Genomic DNA, 20,306 nt, shown 5'->3' on the forward strand with positions numbered 1-20,306 from the left:
TAGATAGTTTTTCAATCTTCAAGCATACCCCAGACTATCAGATCTACAGATCTGATCATCCGTCATGGAAATCTCGACCCATCAGTCGATTTTTCTATAATACTCAGGGTTCTCCTTGATTCAAATCTACCTATCTCTCACCGATCGATCACAAGTATTTCAGATCTAGCTCACCTTAAGATATTCAACCCATAAGTGCTCAGCCAAAATGATCTCCTTTCCTTTTTATAGGCAAGCCCATATTCAAACCATGGTCCAAAACCATAGGTATTCAATACTAGGAACCCAATACCTTGGATCAATACTTTAGATTCAAAACCACGGACCAAAACCATAGGATCAAACATGTCGGGCTAAATACCATGGACCACCATAGGATTTTCCACGTGTGTGCCCTTTTCTCTGCATGAAAGTGCGTGGACTAGGGGTCTGCACCTTTTGCACGGTATAGCTGCGAACATGACTGCACTTTGTGAATGGCGTGCCTGCGGGTCCGCACCTTTTGAATGGTGTACCTGCGAGCCCCTTATTTTCTTCCATTATAAGAGGCTGATCATCAATCTTTGCTACTGGCCTGTTGCACTATGATCTGTCACTGAGAGGGGGGGGGGGTAAATCAGTATTATTAAGTCAATAAAACTTTTTTATTTCCATACTCTGATTCATATATGCTGCTTAAGTTAAGAATACCCGCGTATATTCAGTAAACTTATGATTCAGTTAATTGAACTTCAATGAGTGCATTAGACCAATATTAACCATATTAATAGTAAACAGGTGCAGTAGAATATCACACATAAGCCACACACATGAACACCATGATATAAGGTGGAAACCCAATGTGGGAGAAAACCACCTGCTGCAAGTCATCTCAATCTTCTTCTTAATAAGAAAATTATTTTACAAAAGTTTTGTACTAGTGCAATCCTTTACCAGTACGCAAGCTACTACCTGTAGAGAGCTACAACCCTCTCTCGTTCTCCAGTCTCTCCTAGAAGGGAGCTACGACCCCCATAGTTCTTGTACTAGCCGATCCATTTACTAGTACGCAGGCTACTACCTGCTACACTGCTCCAAAGTTTTCAACTGCTACTGGAAGGGAGCTACCACCCACTTAGCTCTTGTACTAGCTAAGATACTAGTACGTAGGCGCCGGCCTACATTCTTCTCTCCTCCATGTATCGCGTTTCATACATTTTTATACTGGATACTCCTGAAGCACAACACATAATTTGAAAGGCCACGTTTCATCCAATTTTCATACTAGACCCATTAATATCATTGAAGCACATAATCAATCAATCTTCTGAATCACCCAAACACCAGATCAATACATATACAAGGATAATATGTGAGTTATCAACCAGATCTAGTCCATCACATCACATAAAGATAAGTCATTAAGAACTTGATCCATTCAACCATCAATACTGAAGTTAAACATAACCATGCTGTTATCAGAACTCAATACCATTAACCAGACATCAATTATGCACCCATAACCCTGCAGAATAGTCAAAGGCAGTTAAAACAAATTTCAAGTAGGGTCCGCAACTTCACCAAAAGACGTCTGCGAACATCCGCGCCTGTGCTGCTTTCTGATATGCGGGTATTCGCACTTGCATAGTCTTCTTATCTGTGGGTATTTGCACCTGCGCACTCTTCTGCTCTGTGGGTATCTGCACCTGCGCACTCTTCTACTCTATGGGTATCTGCACCTGCATCATGTCGCACCTGCGGTCCTACGGCTACATCCGCACCTGCGCACTCTTCTGCTCTTCGGGTATCTGCACCTGCACCCTGTCGGTCCTGCGGTCCTGTGACTAGATTTTCACCTGCACACTCTTCTGCTCTGCGGGTATCCGCACCTGCACTGTGTCGCACCTGCGGTCCTGCGGGTATAGATAGTTTTTCAGTCTTCAAGCATACCCCAGACTATCAGATCTACAGATCTGATCATGCGTCATGGAAATCTTGACCCATCAGTCGATTTTTCTATAATACTCAGGTTTCTCCTTGATTCAAATCTACCTATCTCTCACCAACCGATCATAAGTATTTCAGATCTAGCTCACCTTTAGATATTCAACCCATAAGTGCTCAGCCAAAATGATCTCCTTTCCTTTTTATAGGAAAGCCCATATTCAAACCATGGTCCAAAACCATAGGTATTCAATACTAGGGACCCAATACCTTGTATCAATACTTTAGATGCAAAACCACGGACCAAAACCATAGGATCAGACATGTCGGGCTAAATACCATGGACCACCATAGGATTTCCCATGTGCGTGCCCTTTTCTCTGCATGAAAGTGTGTGGACTGGGGGTCCGCACCTTTTGCACGGTATACCTGCGAACATGACCACACTTTGTGAATGGCGTGCCTGCGGGTCCGCACCTTTTGAATGGTGTACCTGCGAGCCCCTTATTTTCTTCCATCCGGAAAGGTTGATCATCAATCTTTGCTACTGGCCTGTTGCACTATGATCTGTCACTGAGAGGGGGGGGGTGAATCAATTTTATTAAGTCAATAAAATCTTTTTATTTCCATACTCTGATTCATATATGGTGCTTCAGTTAAGAATACCTGCGTATATTCAGTAAACTTATGATTCAGTTAATTGAAATTCAATGAGTGCATTAGACCAATATTAACCATATTAACAGTAAACAGGTGCAGTAGAATATCACACATAAGCCACACACATGAACACCATGATATAAGGTGGAAACCCAATGTGGGAGAAAACCACCTGCTGCAAGTCATTTCAATCTTCTTCTTAATAAGAAAATCATTTTACAAAAGTTTTGTACTAGTGCAGTCCTTTACCAATACGCAGGCTACTACCTGCAGAGAGCTGCAACCCTCTCTCGTTCTCCAGTCTCTCCTGGAAGGGAGCTACGACCCCCATAGTTCTTGTACTAGCCGATCCATTTAATAGTACGCAGGCTGCTACCTGCTACAATGCTCCAAAGTTTTCAACTGCTACTAGAAGGGAGCTACCACCCCCTTAGCTCTTGTACTAGCTAAGATACTAGTACGTAGGCACCAGCGTACAATCTTCTCTCCTCCAGGTACCACGTTTCATACATTTTCATACTGGATACTCCTGAAGCACAACACATAATCTGAAAGGCCACGTTTCATCCAATTTTCATACTGGACCCATTAATATCATTGAAGCACATAATCAATCAATCTTCTGAATCACCCAAACACCAGATCAATACATATACAAGGATAATATGTACAAGGATAATATGTGAGTTATCAACCAGATCTAGTCCATCAAATCACATAAAGATAAGTCATTAAGAACTTGATCCATTCAACCATCAATACTGAAGCTAAACATAATCATGCTATTATCAGAACTCAATACCATTAACCAAACATCAATTATGCACCCAAAACCCTACAGAATAGTCAAAGGCAGTTAAAACAAATTTCAAGAAGGGTCCGCAACTTCAGCAAAAGACATCTGTGAACATCTGCGCCTATGGTGATTTCTTATATGCGGGTATCCGCACCTGCACAGTCTTCTTATCTGCGGGTATCCACACCTGCGCACTCTTCTGCTCTGCGGGTATCCGCACCTACACCATGTCGCACCCGCGGTCCTGTGGCTACATCCGCACCTGCGCACTCTTCTGCTCTACGGGTATCTGCACCTGCACCATGTCGCTCATGCAGTCCTATGACTAGATCTGCACCTGCACACTCTTCTACACTGTGGGTATCCGCACCTGCACTGCGTCGCACCTGTGGTCCTGTGGGTATAGATAGTTTTTCATTCTTCAAGCATACCTCAGACTATAAAATCTACAGATCTGATCATTCGTCAAGGAGAACTCGACCCATCAGTCAATTTTTCTATAATACTCAGGTTTCTCCTTGATTCAGATCTAGCTATCTCTCACCAACCGATCACAAGTATTTCAGATCTAGCTTACCTTAAGATATTCAACCCATAAGTGCTCAGCAAATGATCTCCTTTCCTTTTTATAGGCAAGCCCATATTCAAACCATGGTCCAAAACCATAGGTATTCAATACTAGGAACCCAATACCTTGGATCAATACTTTAGATGCAAAACCACAGACCAAAACCATAGGATCAAACATGTCGGGCTAAATACCATGGACCACCATAGGATTTCCCACATGCATGCCCTTTTCTCTGCATGAAAGTGCGTGTACTGGAGGTCCGCACCTTTTGCACGGTATACCTACGAACATGACCACACTTTGTTAATGGCGTGCCTGCGGGTCCGCACCTTTTGAATGGTGTACCTGCGAGCCCCTTATTTTCTTCCATTCTGAGAGGCTGAACATCAATCTTTGCTACTGGCCTGTTGCACTATGATCTATCACTGAGAGGGGGGGGGTGGGGGTGAATCAGTATTATTAAGTCAATAAAACTTTTTTATTTCCATACTCTGATTCATATATGCTGCTTCAGTTAAGAATACCCGCGTATATTCAGTAAACTTATGATTCAGTTAATTGATCTTCAATGAGTGCATTAGAACATTATTAACCATATTAACAGTAAACAGGTTTAGTGGAATATCACACATAAGCCACACACATGAACACCATGATATAAGGTGGAAACCCAATGTGAGAGAAAACCACCTGCTGCAAGTCATCTCAATCTTCTTCTTAATAAGAAAATCCTTTTACAAAAGTTCTGTACTAGTGCAGTCCTTTACCAGTACGCAGGCTACTACTTGCAGAGAGCTACAACCCTCTCTCATTCTCCAGTCTCTCCTGGAAGGGAGTTACGACCCCCATAGTTCTTGTACTAGCCAATCCATTTATTAGTATGCAGGCTGCTACCTGCTACAATGCTCCAAAGTTTTCAACTGCCACTGGAAGGGAGCTACCACCCCCTTAGCTCTTATACTAGCTAAGATACTAGTATGTAGGTGCCAGCCTACAATCTTCTCTCCTCCAGGTACCACGTTTCATACATTTTCATACTAGATACTCCTGAAGCACAACACATAATCTGAAAGGCCACGTTTAATCCAATTTTCATATTGTACCCATTAATATCATTGAAGCACATAATCAATCAATCTTCTGAATCACCCAAACACCAGATCAATACATATACAAGGATAATATGTGAGTTATGAACCAGATCTAGTCCATCACATCACATAAAGATAAGTCATTAAGAACTTGATCCATTCAACCATCAATACTGAAGCTAAACATAATCATGCTGTTATCAGAACTCAATACCATTAACCAGACATCAATTATGCACTTCGATCTATCACTGAGAGGGGGGGGGGGTGAATCAGTATTATTAAGTCAATAAAACTTTTTTATTTCCATACTCTGATTCATATATGCTGCTTCAGTTAAGAATACCCGCGTATATTCAGTAAACTTATGATTCAGTTAATTGATCTTCAATGAGTGCATTAGAACATTATTAACCATATTAACAGTAACCAGATTCGTTCTCCACATTTCACTAGTTTCAATCCCACTTCTTCACCCCTGTGAGCATCACCCGATGCAATGAGTGCTAAGTGAACTATTCAAAAATCATGAGAAATTAGTCACTTTACGACTACCTCTCATGGAAATGGTCATACTTTGAATGACTTACTTAACGCAGTTGAATCCCAAAAATGATATCTAATATATTGCACTGCGAAAATCCCCCATACTTAAATTCAAAAAGAGTCAAGGGATCTCTACCTGAATGGTTCATGAGGCACAATACTTGCTAAGGTTTTGCAAATGGGGTAGCAAGCTAAGTGGGCTTGATTGTGGGAAAAACTCCACAGTTAAGCGCGCTTGAGCCAGAGGAGTTCTAGGATGGGTGACCTCCTTGAAGTCCTGGTTACCGGGTGCAAGCCCCGGAAGTGATGATTGATGCTATGTGATTCATTCTCCACATTTCACTAGTTTCAATCCCACTTCTTCACCCTTGTGAGCATCACCCGATGCAATGAGTGCTAAGTGAACTATTCAAAAATCATGAGAAATTAGTCACTTTACGACTACCTCTCATGGAAATGGTCATACTTTGAATGACTTACTTAACGCAGTTGAATCCCAAAAATGATATCTAATATATTGCACTGCGAAAATCCCCCATACTTAAATTCAAAAAGAGTCAAGGGATCTCTACCTGAATGGTTCATGAGGCACAATACTTGCTAAGGTTTTGCAAATGGGGTAGCAAGCTAAGTGGGCTTGATTGTGGGAAAAACTCCACAGTTAAGCGCGCTTGAGCCAGAGGAGTTTTGGGATGGGTGACCTCCTGGGAAGTCCTGGTTACCGGGTGCAAGCCCCGGAAGTGATGATTGATGCTATGTGATTCGTTCTCCACATTTCACTAGTTTCAATCCCACTTCTTCACCCCTGTGAGCATCACCCGATGCAATGAGTGCTAAGTGAACTATTCAAAAATCATGAGAAATTAGTCACTTTACGACTACCTCTCATGGAAATGGTCATACTTTGAATGACTTACTTAGCGCAGTTGAATCCCAAAAATGATATCTAATATATTGCACTGCGAAAATCCCCCATACTTAAAATCAATTATGCACCCAGAACCCTGCAGAATAGTCAAAGGTAGTTAAAACAAATTTCAAGCAGGGTCCGCAACTTCACCAAAATACATCTACGAACATCTGCGCCTGTGCTGCTTTGTGATATGCGGGTATCTGCACGTGCACAGTTTTCTTATCTACGGGTATCTGCACCTGCGCACTCTTCTGCTCTGTGGGTATCCACACCTGCACCGTGTTGCACCTGCGGTCCTGCGGCTACATCCGCACCTGCACACTCTTCTGCTCTGCGGGTATCTGCACTTGCACCGTGTCACTCCTGCGGTCCTGTTACTAGATCTGCCCCTGCACACTCTTCTGCTCTGCAGGTATCCGCACCTGCACTGCGTCGCACCTGCGGGTATAGATATTTTTTCAGTCTTCAAGCATACCCCAGACTATCAGATCTACAGATCTGATCATGTGTCATGGAGATCTCGACCCATCAGTCGATTTTTCTATAATACTCAGGTTTCTCCTTGATTCAAATCTAGTTATCTCTCACCAAGCGATCACAAGTATTTCAGGTCTAGCTCACCTTAAGATATTCAACCCATAAGTGCTCAGCCAAATGATCTCCTTTCCTTTTTATAGGCAAGCCCATATTCAAACCATGGTCCAAAACCATAGGTATTCAATACTAGGAACCCAATACCTTGGATCAATACTTTAGATGCAAAACCACGGACCAAAACCATAGGATCAAACATGTCGGGCTAAATACCATGGACCACCATAGGATTTCCCACATGCATGCCCTTTTCTCTGCATGAAAGTGCGTGTACTAGGGGTCCGCACCTTTTGCACGGTATACCTGCGAACATGACCGCACTTTGTGAATGGCGTGCTTGCGGTCCGGACCTTTTGAATGGCGTACCTGTGAGCCCCTTGTTTTCTTCCATTCTGAGAGGTTGATCATCAATCTTTGCTATTGGCTTGTTGCACTATGATCTGTGACTGGGAGGGGGGGGGTGAATCAGTATTATTAAGTCAATAAAACTTTTTTATTTCCATACTCTAATTTATATATGCTGCTTCAGTTAAGAATACCCATGTATATTCGTAAACTTATGATTTAGTTAATTGATCTTCAATGAGTGCATTAGAACATTATTAACCATATTAACAGTAAACAAGTGCAGTAGAATATCACACATAAGCCACACACATGAACACCATGATATAAGGTGGAAACCCAATGTGGGAGAAAACCACCTGCTGCAAGTCATCTCAATCTTCTTCTTAATAAGAAAATCTTTTTACAAAAGTTCTGTACTAGTGCAGTCCTTTACTAGTATGCAGGCTACTACCTACAGAGAGCTACAACCCTATCTCATTCTCCAGTCTCTCATGGAAGGGAGCTACGACCCCCATAGTTCTTGTACTAGGCGATCCATTTACTAGTACGCAGGCTGCTACCTGCTACAATGCTCCAAAGTTTTCAACTGCTACTGGAAGGGAGCTACCACCCCCTTAGCTCTTATACTAGCTAAGATACTAGTACGTAGGCGCCAGCCTACAATCTTCTCTCCTCCAGGTACCACATTTCATACATTTTCATACTGGATACTCCTGAAGCACAACACATAATTTGAAAGGCCACATTTGTTATGAATCCAGCTCAAGAAAAGATAGAAAAGATAGATCAATGCCTTAGAATTCAGCCTCTTCGAGGGGGCAACCTCCTTTACATTACATAAATGAACAATTCTTCGATAATACAAATGACAAAACCTCCTTTCTATATATAGGAGTCTAAGGAGTCACAATATAATCCAGCTGACCTAACAATAATAATATAAAGCCACAAAAATAACAATAGAGGGATTCTATGGGGCACAGAAATAACAACATGGGGGTAATAGGGGCACAACAATATAAATAAGGGGTATAACTACAATAGTAATGGGGTAATCACTAGTATTATAGGGACCCAACATGCCCCTCTCCTTCAAAAAAGTGTTGTCGTCAACGCTTGAGTAGTTCTGGAAACTTCTGCATAAAATTCTCATCCTCCCATGTGGTATCTTCAGCGGATAAGTTCTTCCACTTGATAAGATACTCTGAAATTGATCGATTTCGTAGCTTTCGAGTTCTTGTTTCTATGACTGCTTCCGGTTCCAATATAATTTTTCCTTCCTCGTCAAGTTCTGGCAATATTGTTTGAACTGGGAGCTTGTCACCTATAACCTTCTTTAAACATGAAACATGGAAAACTGGGTGCAATTGAGAAGCTGCAGGAAGCTCCAATTTGTATGCCATAGTACCAATCTTTTGCAACACCTTGTACGAACCATAATACTTTGGTGATAATTTATTATCCTTCTTAGCTTGCTTTAGGGACATTTGCTTATATGGTTGTAGCCATAGGAATACCCAATCACCTACATCAAAACTTCTTTCACTGCGATGTTGATCTGCCTGTTGTTTCATTCTATTTTGTGCCAACACGAGGTTATCCTTTAAGAGTTGGAGGACTTGTTGTTGATTTTCGATGTGATGTTCCACTGCCTGAACCTTAGAATTTTCTCTTAAATATGATGTGATGGATGGTGGTTGATACCCATAAAGTGCCATAAATGGGGTCATTTTTGTTGCTGTATGGAAGGAAGTGTTATACCACCATTCAGCCAGAGGCAACCATTTGACCCATTGTGTCTGTTTATCAGATACAAAGCAACAAAGATATCCTTCCAAACATTTGTTTACTATCTCAGTTAGCCCATCAGATTGAGGATGATAAGATGAGCTATGAGCTAACTGAGTACCAAGACAATAAAATAGTTTTGTCCAACAATTTCCAGTGAAAATGGGATCTCTGTCACTTACAATAATCTTTGGGTTTCCATGTAGCTTTTGAATTGTTTCCATAAATGTAGTAGAAACTGTACTGACTTTAAATGGATGTGATAATGCACAAAAGTGTGCATACTCGGTAAGTCTGTCAACTACCACCATGATTACACTCTTTCCCTCAGACTTGGGTAAACCTGTAATAAAATCCATTGAAACCTCCTCCCAACGTTGGCTTGGAATGGATAAAGGTTGTAAGAGACCCGATGTCTTAATTGTTTCAACTTTATTTTGTTGGCAAACCAAACATTCCGCCACAAACTTTTGAATATCTTATTTAAGGCCATCCCAAAAAAATTCCTTATTAACCCTGTGGTAAGTTTTTAAAAATCCTGAGTGCTCTCCTAAGGGAGAAGTGTACAATTCCATAAGAATCTTTTGTTTTCGCTGGGAATTCTTACAGAGGTATAAGCGATCTTTGTACCATAATGAATCATTTTGCCAGCTAAATGTATCAGACGTACTGGAATCTTGTTGTAGCTTTCGAATAAGTGCCCACACTTCTTCATCATTCTTCCATTTCTCCCTTGCTTCGTTTATCCAATCTGGTTGGATAATAGAAATGGCGCACAACAATGCTTCCACATCCTCATCCTTTCTTGAGAGTGCATCTGCGACCACATTTTGCTTCCCTTTTTTGTAGATGATTTCAAAGTCATAACCCAACATCTTTGTGACCCACTTTTGTTGCTCTTCAGAGGATAATCTTTGTTCTAAAAATTATTTAAGGCTATCATGATCCGTTTTTACCTTGAAGTGTCTTCCCATTAGGTAGGGTCGCCATTTCTTAAGTGCATGGAGTATTGCCAACATTTCCTTCTCATAAATAGCTTTGCTTAAAAAATTTCCCTTGATTGGATGACTTTCAAAAGCAATGGGTCTTTCATCTTGCATTAGAACAACACCAATTCCATTTCATGAAGCATCACATTCCACAATAAAGGTTTTTGTGAAGTCTGGTGTGGCTAAGACCGATGCTTGGCACATTGCCTCTTTAAGATGTTCAAAGGCCTTTGTTGCTTCCGAATTCCATGAAAATGCATCTTTCTTCAATAATGTTGTTAGAGGTGCTACTATTCTCCCATAATTCTTAACAAACTTGCGATAATACCCTGTCAACCCAAGAAATCCTCGCAGATGCTTTATGGATGTGGGGATTTTCCATTCCTTAATGGCTTTAATTTTGCTAGGTTCTACCTTAACTCCTTCATGAGATACAATATGACCCAAATATTCCACCTCCTGGACTCCAAAGAAACATTTGGATCTTTTTGCATATAATTGTTTCTCCTCCAATAGTTGTAGCACCCTATCAACATGTTCAACATGATCCTTCCAAGACTTGTTGTAGATTAGTATATCATCAAAAAATACTAACATAAATTTTCTAAGGAATGGTTTGAAAATTGAATTCATCAAACCTTGAAATGTTGAAGGTGCATTAGTAAGGCCAAAAGGCATGACCAAAAATTCATAATGACCCTCATGAGTTCTAAATGTCGTTTTCGGAATGTCTTCAATCTTCATTCTGATTTGATGATATCCTGAACGAAAATCCAACTTGGTGAAGTAAATTGATCCATGCAATTCATCCAGTAATTCATCAATGACAGGAATGGGGAACTTATCTTTAATAGTGAGCTTGTTGAGCTCCCTATAATCTGGATACATGCGCCATGATCTATCCTTCTTGTGCACCAATACTACTGGAGCAGAGAAAGAACTTTGACTTGGTTGAATTATACCAGCCTCTAGCATTTCTGCAACCATACGTTCAATTTCACTTTTTTGGACATAGGGATATCTGTACAACCTGATGTTTGGAGGAACACTTCCTGGAATCAGATGAATAGCATGATCATGATCATGCATAGATGGGAGACCTTTGGGAGTCTCAAATACCTTGGAATGATTGTCCAGGACTTTTTGGAGATATGGAGAAATAGATGATTCCGATGTGGAAACATCTAGCGAACATAATTGTGCAATTACACCTCTTTGCTCCTTTTTTAGAAGCTTTGTCATACCATTAGAGTTGATTATCTTTCCTGGTTTCCCTGCAATACCCCTTAATTCAACTTCCTTTCCTCCAATAGAAAATTTGATGAAAATTTCTTGAAAATTAAAAGCTATTGTACCCAAGGATTGTAGTCATTGGACTCCTAGTACAACATCAGCACCTCCCATTGGAATGGAAAGCATTGGGCTAGTCAATACATATTCTCCCATGGATAGCTTGATATTATGGCACCTTCCAGAGAAATTTATTGTTCCTCCATTTGCAATCATCACTTGACACTCTGGTGCTGGATATAGGAAGCAATTCAATTCTTTTGCTACCCTACAATGAATAAAATTGTGGGTGCTTCCTGAATCAATCAACACTATTACCTTTTTCTTCTTGATTTGTCCTTCTATCTTGATGGTTTGAGGAGTGGTAATTCCCGCCAATGCATTACAAGATATGGTCGAATTTATTTGTTCTTCATCTAGGCTTTGTTCCTGGAGTATATCTTCTTCTTTTGACCTTTCTTGCTCCTTTTCTTCTTCCTCTTCACAATCTATGTAGAATAATTTCTTCTCATCACACTTATGACCTTTAGTGTATTTGCTATCACAACTGTAACAAAGCCCTTTTGGTCTTTTTTTTTCCAATTGTTGTGGTGTCAACCTTATAGGTTGTGGAAGACTAGGGGCAACAACACTTCCGTCTTTATAGTTGTGAGTGGTATGCTTCGTGGTTGCCATAATTTTGCTTTCCATTTTTCTTGCTAACCTGAATGCCTTCTCTAATGAATCAGGTTCCCAAAGGCGAACATCATGTTGGATATTATCCTTTAAAGACCCTATGAGCACATCAATCCTATGCTCCTCTAGAATATCTTTTACCCTTATGTTCAATTTTTGGAACTCCTCAATGTGCTCCATTACTGAACCCTTTTGTTTGAGACTTATCAATTGGCTAAAAAAAGTGTTGCTTTTTGTATCTTCATAATGTGCTATCAATTCTTCCGTAAAAATTGCCCAAGTGATAAATTGTTTATGAGAGCAAAGCCATTGTTACCATACAAACTGATTTGGTTCCAAATATACAGTTGCCATACGTACCTTTTGTGTGTTTTGCACATTATTGAGATTGAAGAACTACTCCATCTGTAATATCCATATGGCGGGATCCTTGCCATCAAACTTCCTCATATCGATTTTTGGAATATGGTGGGTCTTCGATCCAACATTAGAGTCTATGGAATCATGATTAACATTACTTTTGTTCACATCATGAGTTTCCTTTACAACCTTTTCACCATTAGTAAGTATTTCTTGTAGAAAATTTGTCAAATCTGTCTTCAAATCTGCCATGTCTCTCTTCAAATCTGTCTTCGAATCATCCATCTTAGCTTACATGCCCTTTATCTTAGATTCCACGCCATTTATCTTAGCTTCTGTTAGCTTTTGTGAGCGTGACATTTGTTGCACTTGTTCTTGTAATTTTGATATATCATGTAGCATTTCTTCCTCTTCTTCATGAGTCATGATAGAGCTTTCAGGTTCCTTACTAGGTGTTTGCATTTTCTTTCCTCGGGGCATCAGTTACCGATAATAATGCTTTACTATGCCCTTTGAATTCTGTTAAACCAAGCTTACACAAAAATTTAAAAAACACTACACACCTTTTTTCACTTTATAGAAGCCTGATATTGAATCTGATGTATCTCTGTAATTTTGGATCATCGAGTTCTGAAATTGCGACCTGTAGTAGCCTTCTGCGTCCTCTTTCCAATGCCACAAGTCTGACCCAAATTGGATTCCCCAAGGAAGAGTTATGTGAAATCTCCCACAGTGACTTGCTTTTAGACTAGTTCAGTAGAGCGAACTTGTACGATGTGCCACGAGTCACTGTTTCAACCTTTGGATCTAAAACTAAACATAATCATGCTATTATCAGAACTAAATACCATTAACCAGACATCAATTATGCACCCAGAACCCTGCAGAATAGTCATAGGCAGTTAAAACAAATTTCAAGCAGGGTCCGCAACTTCACCAAAAGACATCTGTGAACATCCACGCCTGCGCTGCTTTCTGATATGCGGGTATCCGCACATGCACAGTCTTCTTATCTGCGGGTATCCACACCTGCGCACTCTTATGCTCTACGAGTATCCGCACCTACACCGTGTTGCACCTGCGGTCCTGCGGCTACATCCGCACCTGCACACTCTTCTGCTTTGCGGGTATCCACACCTATACCGTGTCGCTCCTGCGGTCCTGTGACTAGATCCGCACCTGCACACTCTTCTGCTCTGCGGGTATCCGCACCTGCACTGTGTCACACCTGTGGTCCTATGGGTATAGATAGTTTTTCAGTCTTCAAGCATACCCCAGACTATCAGATCTACAGATCTGATCATGCGTCATGGAGATCTTTACCCATCAGTCGATTTTTCTATAATACTCAGGTTTCTCCTTGATTCAGATCTAGCTATCTCTCACCAACCGATCACAAGTATTTTAGATCTAGCTCACCTTAAGATATTCAACCCATAAGTGCTCAGCCAAATGGTCTCCTTTCCTTTTTATAGGCAAGCCCATATTAAAACCATGGTCCAAAACCATAGGTATTCAATACTAGGAACCCAATACCTTGGATCAATACTTTAGATGCAAAACCACGGACCAAAACCATAGGATCAAACATGTCGGGCTAAATACCATGGACCACCATAGGATTTCCCACGTGCGTGCCCTTTTCTCTGCATGAAAGTGCGTGTACTGGGGGTCTGCACCTTTTGCACGGTATACCTACGAACATGACCGCACTTTGTGAATGGCGTGCCTGTGGGTCCGCACCTTTTGAATGGTGTACCTACGAACCCCTTATTTTCTTCCATTCTGAGAGGCTGATCATCAATCTTTGCTACTGGCCTATTGCACTATGATCTGTCACCTGTATGAGTTGCCATCAAGGACAACACTTGTCTCATAATGCCAACAAAGACTTGGTAAATGGAAGAGAAAAACTGTCAGATTGGGAACAACTTTGGTCGGATCTGATGCGGAAGGAGATAAGAAGAAGCACCAGAGATGGTTCTTCATCCAAGGAGGATGAAGAAAAATGTGCCTTCGTGAGTAAGGAAAAGAAATGAAAGGAGAAGGATTCTCATCCCAAATCACATTCTTCCCATGGTGGGAAGAAGTTTGACAAATCAAAAGTGTGATGCTTTCATTGTCATGAGGTGGGCCATTTTGCAACAAATTGTCCATTGAAATAATCCAAGATGGGATCCAAGGAAGGATCTGATGGTGAGGCATTGGCCTCACAGTTCAAGTTGGATTTCACCCTCTTCACATGCATGGTTTCATCCATGGTGGGATGTGGTTGATTTCTTGATAGTGGAGCTTCATTCCACATGACCAGCGATAAGAGTTTGTTCAATACCTTGGAGGAGAAAGATCTCCAAATACAAAGTATAGTGTCTCAGGAGTAGACACATTTGTTTTTTAGAGGGAGCATGGAGCTCACATTACCTTCACAGATGTGAAGTATGTGCGAGGATTGAAAAAAAACTTGGTATCGATCGCAATGCTGGAAGACAAAGGCTATGATGTAGTCTTCAGTAAGGGAAAGGTTTTCCTTAGACACATCACCACAAGACAGGTGAAGTAGATCGGTTCACGAGTCAAGAACCTATATGCTCTTGAGGTTCAAGATGCATGCAAAGCTTTGCAAGGCAACTAATGGAGACTTGGTGGTTGAGAGGGAGAGTACATTACCTCTCAACATGCAGCGCTAGAAGAAGTCTCAAACAATTGTGGAAGAGCCACAATTAGTGAAGCAGCTTAAGGAGGTTGTGGAGTAGCCACAACTAGAGAAGCTAAGAGGAGACTGAGTGGAGTCATCCACTCATGTAGAGACCTCCAGTGGGGGGGAATTTCGAGCCAAGTGGGCAGAGGGATCACATGCAGCCATACCTCCAGGTAGGAGGTGGGGCAATGTGGAGTGACAACCCTAAGAAGGATGGAATAGGGGCAGGATCATTGAGTTACCCAACCTCTTTGATTAGATCTTTCTATGGGAGCCCCGATGAGGAGTAGCAGGACTAGCTGAGTGGGTAGAGACAGATGTGGATGGAGTAGAAGAGAGTGCTATAGTGCAGGAGTCCCAAGATATCACAGAGCTACCAGGCTGCAATAATGGAGAGGCACAGGAGTGTTGCACCAGTGCAGGATGGCACAAAGAGGTGTGCAACGGTGCGAGATGCATGGAGTGTTGCTAAAGCTCAGAGGTCACAAAGGGAGCACTTGTCAGTGGCAGAGGGATCTTCAGCATCAGAGGGTGTTTCTAGCCCAACAGGGAGGTTAGTTGGGAGATTTTTTTGGTTCTAGAGTTGTTGGAGCAACAACACTTGGGAGAAGTGTTGCATGCAGAACATTCTAAAGGTTCAGGATCAGGTTCGAGTTGAATGCCTTTCTTGTTGAGAGGGAGTGTTAAAAATAGCAACAAGAAATGCTAAAAAATAGAAATGCTAAAAATAACATTGCTATAAATAGCATTTCAGGTACCAGTGTTGGACATAGCAACAAGGAATGAAAAATGGAAATGCTAAAAATGTCATTGCTATAAATAGTATTTCGGGATAGATTCCAATTTTAGTTAGCCCCTAAACTAAAATTGAGAAGTAAAATTCGAATTTGATCTTAGCAGTTGTTTGTAAAATAATTAATTAATTCACCTTGAGTTAATTAGTTGTAGGAAATCAAACATGAAGTCTATGTGAAGACATGCAACAACTTCTCCATTGATTAAGGAAGTTATCCCTTAATTAAGGAGATAAGGATGAGTTGTATTTGAGTTGTAATTAGTTAGCTCAATTAACTAAGTTAATTCTAGTGAAATTAGTTCCAAATTGGAGGAACTAATTGTGAGTTCAGTCAGTTAATGCATGCATGCATGTAACTGCTGCACTTTAGATAACTAAATATTCTCTCATAAATAACTCATTCATGTCAGTTCAGTTAGAGACCCAATTGAGATCAAAGGAAGGGACAGTGTACTATCAATTGGAGGATTTTTCTTATAAAGGAAACTCATCCATGTAGAAGGAATTATCTCCTTCAGGATTGCACAGTTACTTCTGAGTTTAATGAGCAGTGTGAGAGGTCAATTCACACAGGTGGCAGCATTGGACCCCATGAGAAATTGCACAAGGAAATAGGAGGCTTGGAGGGCAGAGGAGAAGGTTTGTGAGAAGCCTTTTACTATCTATAAGCAGCACTGAGGGATTGTAATGAGAGCTGGATAGCTTGTGAGCTAAAGCTTTGTGTAATATGGACATATTCCCACTTGTATTATAATATAGATAGCGGGGTTTTTAGCTGAGGCTTTCCCCAAAGTATTCTTCTATGTTTCATGTGTATGATTTCTTCTTCTCTGTTTTATGTGTTCTAATTGATCTAGCTCAAATTGATTAAGATTCCGTAAAGTTTGATTGTAGAAGTAGATCTAGTATTTTTCTTTAGTATATTGCATTATCAAGAGATTTACAGTGGGAATTTCTACACTGCGGACTTCCACCCTAGGCCTCTATGCACCCAGCTACAAAGCCTCTACCTACACTAAGAACCGAGAACACTTAGACTCCACTACCTAACTTATTACTTAGAGCGTACTTACTTAGATCCTTTTTATACAATCCAATGGTCTATGGACCATGGGTGGATCTTTACAGTTGACTTTACACTTTAAAAAATAAGGGCGGACAACCCTTTATGACTCTTGACACCTTTGCGCTCTGAGACCACAAAATGCAGAGACTTTACAACTTTATTACAAAATTGTCCCAAAACATGGACTTTTAGCCCCAAAAATATCCTTGGGGGAACTCGTTCCCAACAGACCCCCAACACAAACATGGTGACTCACCCTCGAGTCACTCTGAGGGCGTGGAGGTCTTGGTACAAAGACCTCCTAGCTCGACCTATATGGTGGCAACCTTGACAGTGCACTGTGCAGCCGCCTGCTTCACTTCTTCAACCAACTACTCTGTCACTGGTCCTAAACTGTTAGCCTGAAGCTTCTGCTGAGTTGCTTGCAGATTAGCAAGCTTTCCTTCAATAGAGGTCGTGACCGAATAAGCCTCATCCAACCAGGGCTTCAAGCGCGCCTTCAACACTGCGTCTTTGTGATGTGCTACATCTACCTATTCTTTCAATGTTTTGGCTTCCTGCAGCTTCGTCAATCTCTGCGTGAGAGTGATGGTGCATGTTGTACCTTTTACTTCATCGTAGCACTGTTGCAGTTCCCACACCCATGTCTCTAGCCGTTGTACATTAGGATCCTCTTGTAGGCTTGTCAGGACCTCAAATGATTGTTCAAAAAGTTGTGTGCAGTCTTATACTGCACTATCTACCACCGCTATTGCCTCTGTGACAACGATTGCACGCTGCTCCTTTACTTATGGCAGAGTTGAAGGCTAGGCCTTCAACTATAAATCTACAATCTGTAGGTTCAGCTCCAGTTGAACCTTAGCCAACTCTGTGCGAGCATCATGCACCCCTGTAGAAATGTTTTATACATGTTCATCTACCTTCGCCTCCTCAGGAATGGCCAATTCGGGGACCATTCGGAAAGCTTCCCTCATAGCCTTAATCATGCACATATTTTTGTTAGTAAGTTCCACTATGGAAGTGAGGGCAGTGTCTCTCTGCAGGGCCATTTGTTCATTATTAATTTGTTGCTCACTGATCACCTGTAAAGCGCGATGTTCATGGGCCCTCAGCTCTGTGATTACTCCATCCTACAATAGGTGGAGCGCCTTGCCAAGGAGCGTTGTGAAGTTCAACCCCACTCCCTTGAGGGCGCTGACGGTGGACCTGTCAGCTTCATTTTCTATGTTCAATGCTCCATCTGGCAACACTATCGCTCGGGAGACCTTCGCATGCAACATCTCGGCAGCTTCTGAAGTACAGATAGCGAGGCTGGTGGACACCATGCCAGCCTATGATGTGCAGGTCTACAACTCCTGCAGACCCATCTAGATGGCTCCCAATAGTAGTTGTTGCTGCTACTTGAACTGTTGTAGTGCCTCCGTGGTGACATCTCGCACCATGTCTCCAATGTCATGCAAATTTCCTTCTGTGAGGGTGATTGGGTCTAGTGACGCCTTACTACCCTTGGATTTCTTCCTCGACCCCACTTTTTCTTGTTCCCTTGAATGCTTGATGTGGTCTGACATCATTTGTGGGTCTGCACTATGCTGCTCTATTTGCTCGTTCGTTTCTTCCTTTATTTCAGGTGAATGCAACCTCACGCCTTTGTTAGAGCCACACTCTGTTTCGCCTGTTTTCTATTTGCTGGGCAGCATCGCACTCCACCTGGGCCTTGTCAATGGCCTCCTTCTTCCTTTTCTCAGCTAGCTGTATCATCTTGAGGTTTGCCACCTCCATTTTGTGCGGACTTGCTCAACCCCACCACCAAGTCTGAGGTAGTGCCTTACTCTGCCAACTAGTGATCAAGTACTGCATCAATCGTGTCATCTGTTTCTAGGTAAGGCAAGTCATACCATGTCTTCTCAGGGTCCTTCTGTGCCCCGATCGATACATGGTGAAACTCTGTCTTGAAGTCTGCGTACTCCTATAGTTTGGTAAACACAGTGGGCGACAATCGCAGTTTGTGATTGATAGCCATGCAGATGTTCATTTTCATCAAGATATAAAATATCTTGTAATCCTTGATGCACTGAGCATCCTTGGTTGCCCACAGTGAAGTGTACTTCGCTGCTTCTGGTAGGTCTGATGCGATTGAGGGGAATTGACTGTCTTCCGGCAGTTCCCAGGCTACCAGCACAATAGACAGCAAGAGCCACGCATAGTGGAAGGTCTTGCTGAGCTCTTGTGCCTCGCAAAAGTTTGCATGGAACTCACCGCATAGATAACGTGCATAATTAAACTGGACTCCTTCGACACATTGTGCTACAAGAGCAATGACTGGTGCCAACACTTCATCTGCACAACACTTCCTCATAACCTTTCCTGCCAAAATCTGCGTGGCCACCTTCACTGCAAGGTCACATATACTTGAGATGGCATAGCCTCACAGCTTCTTAACAAGCTTGAATTTCTCCTTCATGGCCTTCGTGAGGGCCAGTTCGCCACCTTTTCCACCAAACATCATGGCTGGATTTTCCCCTATGTAGGGCAGTCATGTGATCCTATGGATCCATTTGTCGGTGATGGGTATCGGCTCCTCTAGCCACATACACCCATCATGCACCAAGCATAGTAGCTGCTTGATGACCAATACTGTAATGGGGGTGTGATTATAGTGCGACACTCATAGCAGGTTGAGCAGTACTGCCTTGTCTACTCCACTAAGCCATTTCCAGGGTTACAATGCAATCATCCCGATGGTTGTGTCAACAACGCGATGCATTACTTGCTCTATCACCAAGTGTGGGAACTTCTCATGGTTATCTATGTCCCAATCTTCTAGCTTTAATAGAGGAACCTACCCCAAGCACGATCCTTCAAAGGCAGTCTCGTCCAGCAGTAGAGGGGTGTACAAGGCGACCTTGCTCTCATCAATGTCATTTGGCACCTTTGTCTTGCCCTTGTGCAAAGGGATGTACTCTGGCAGCTTAGTGAGGGGTTTAAAACCTTGACTTCAACTTCCTCCACTTCTACCCCAAAGTCCTCATCATCCATCGAGATGTCCTCAATTTCTTCCTCCAACTCTAGGTTAATGGTTTTTCCCTTTTCCTGTGCGGTGGCCTTGTCCTTCTGTGGGTTTCGTCTAGGCAACACGCACATCGGTATCATAGCCTGTTTTCCATTCTTATCCTTCGTACTCTCCATAGTTGGGGTCAGCTTC

Source organism: Pinus tabuliformis, chromosome 6 (assembly GCF_031772625.1).
Source record: "Pinus tabuliformis cultivar Carrire ecotype Pingquan chromosome 6, CPIR1, whole genome shotgun sequence".
NCBI lineage: Eukaryota > Viridiplantae > Streptophyta > Pinopsida > Pinales > Pinaceae > Pinus > Pinus tabuliformis.